Raw genomic sequence first — 2,571 nt, 5'->3', positions numbered from 1 at the left:
TAAACTCAATTTAGGTTTATTTTTCTTACCCCACTGGCAGATATTTTTACTTGTTTTAAGCCTTAACCTATTACATTTTAGAATTTATTTCAGTAAACAAGACTTAAATTCTAAGCCACTTTGCTTATTAAGTAAATGTATCTCGATGTAAGAATTATTTTTTAACTCGAAAACATTAAGAAAATACTAAGTAAACGAACAAATTGGGATGTTCAAAACACTTAAATATTTTTTTTCACTCTACCCTTCATATTACAGCTGTCGAAAAACCACAGCAACGTTGACAGACCCGGAAGCCATGATACATTAGCAGTTTTTAAAATAAGTTAAATCTAGAATCCTTATTGGTTTTAGATACTTTAAAGCAATGAATGATCTTCTTTCTTTTGAATTGATTTGGTATTATGGAGGAGCTCTGTGTCTGGTTATTGAAGATGATTTGTTCTTTGCTCCTATGTTGGCTTATTTTTTTGTTATTTCCGTTACTATATATATTTTTTTCTTTGTTTTTTCTGATTTGAGGTTATGAAAATGTTTTAATTTGTAATAAAGGTTTTTTGAAAATTCTAAATTCTCTCTATCTCTCTCTCTCTCTCTCTCTCTCTCATGAGCGTGGATCAGATCCTGCATTAAAACATGAACTTCTGATTTGCTAGCTCAACGTTCTACCTCTGGGTTATACAATGAGAACGTATAGAGTTAAATGCCCGCTAGCCTCCACCCCAAAAGCCAGCGCCTTCGCCGGCTCCCCCTTTGGCTGCGTCTATTCCGGTATCGCTTCTCGGCCTTTTGGCTAAGATCAAGTGTAGTATCTGTTCTTATCAGTTTAATGTCTGATACGTCTCCTATCCGGGGACTATATGTTAAATGGATTTTTGACCTTCGGAAATGGAAGCGGAGCTTGCTCCTTCCACTCCATGCATCAACATGGTATTGCAGTGTTTCCATGAATGGTGCGCTCCCCATCTCGGGGATAAATAAGTCAAGTATAAAAAAAAGAATTTGCTTCTTTTGTGCGTGAATGACGGTGTTTTTTCTAATCCGTGTGTTTTAAAATTGCTGTGATTTCGTTGGCTTTATTGGTTTAACGAAAAGCTTGCGTGGAAATGAACACGCTGATAAAGAAATGTTTTTGTAATGTATTTAATTAATTTCTTTACAAGTTTGCGGAGGTGATACGAGGACGAATTAAACATCCTCGACACAGCTGAAGGCGCAACAAAAGCGAACGAGACCGATTGGAATGTTAAAAACACCTGAAAACTTTTTTCACTACCCTTCATACTACAGCTGTCGAAAAACCACAGCAACGTCGACAGACCTGGAAGCATAGCTGTACTTGTTTAACTCACAACGACAACGGGTAAGTCATTGAGCCCTGTGTTTTTATTTATCCACGTTCTAAAATTGCTATGCTTTCGTTGTTTCTTGATTGCTCTGTACATTTTTTTTTGTTTCTATTCCACGTAAAGTTACTTTGTAATAACGAAACCATATATTTGAATGCGCAATTTAAATCCATTTGATTTAAATTGTTTCACATATTTCACTCTACACGGTTCAACCGGGCTGGAAACGGAATAAAAACAGGGTAGATCTCGAAGAATGTTTGGTCTCAGACGTGGCTTCGTGCGCTTTCCACCTGGTCACACACAGTAAATGAAATGTTAGTCGGACGGCCTCCGGGGGCGCCGTCGATGTGATCGGTCACAGGAAGATGCGGCCGTCTGGCCTCAAAGGGTGTCGCTCATACTTACCTGGCAGGGGAGACACCATGATCATGAAGGTGGTTCACCCAGGGCGAGGCTCAGCCATTGCACTCCGGTTGGGCTGACCCTTTGCGAATTCCCCAAATGTGGGAATCTCGACTGCAAAATTTCTGATAGTGGGGGACTGCGTTCGCGCTCTCCCCTGACCTTTGTGTTAAAAATAGATTCGCTTGTCGTTTTACGTAAAATCCAAGAGACGTCTAACCACGGCCCAAGAATACATTAGTCATCAAAAAAGCGGCTATTCAACGACTACATAACTTTTAATAGACAGCGAATAAGTGTCTAGGCTAAAACAAGGCTTAATTTGGGCTGTCAGTGAAAATCTAATAGCCGTTTGACCATTCCAAACGAATAGACTAGCCATTAAATAGAACCACAATCAAACGGCTACATGTCTAAGAGCACAAAATAATGCTTAGATGATTCTTTTACTTCCAATATAAGAGGTTCTCGGGAATGGCAATCATCCAAACTAATAAATTATAAAGGCTTTTATAAGAAAATGACAACAGTTAAACAACCTAGACAGCGTTGGGCAATACAAAATGCTAATAAATACAAGACAAATTGAAATATTGTACATGCATGTACATTAAACAAGCCAACAAATCTGCCAATGGGCTACGACAATTTTTCTTGAATTAAGTGTTTATATCTAGATTTGTTTCTTACCCCTTTGGCAGATTTATTTGCTTGTTTTAAGCCCAAATTCTGAGTTTTTTCTCCCTAAAGGCTAGGTTTATTTTCTTAGGGCATTTTGCTCATCAAAAAATGCATCTTATTTTAAGACTTTCTAGAT

General features: G+C 38.0%; 2 non-coding genes across 2 annotated transcripts; both read left to right on the top strand.

Annotated features, from left to right (window-relative positions):
* Window positions 1-773: 773 nt before the first annotated feature.
* On the top strand, window positions 774-964 carry LOC135764425 (U2 spliceosomal RNA). The gene has a single exon (XR_010539973.1). It is a non-coding gene; the product is annotated as a U2 spliceosomal RNA (small nuclear RNA).
* Window positions 965-1,749: 785 nt separating this feature from the next.
* LOC135764567 (U1 spliceosomal RNA) lies at window positions 1,750-1,914 on the top strand. Its single transcript, XR_010540095.1, has one exon. It is a non-coding gene; the product is annotated as a U1 spliceosomal RNA (small nuclear RNA).
* The last annotated feature ends 657 nt before the right edge of the window (window positions 1,915-2,571 follow it).

This window comes from Paramisgurnus dabryanus, chromosome 9, assembly GCF_030506205.2.
Source record: "Paramisgurnus dabryanus chromosome 9, PD_genome_1.1, whole genome shotgun sequence".
NCBI classification, from domain to species: Eukaryota; Metazoa; Chordata; class Actinopteri; order Cypriniformes; family Cobitidae; genus Paramisgurnus; species Paramisgurnus dabryanus.
The sequence above is the reverse complement of the archived record's forward strand: the minus strand, read 5'-3'. Positions and strand labels throughout refer to the sequence as shown.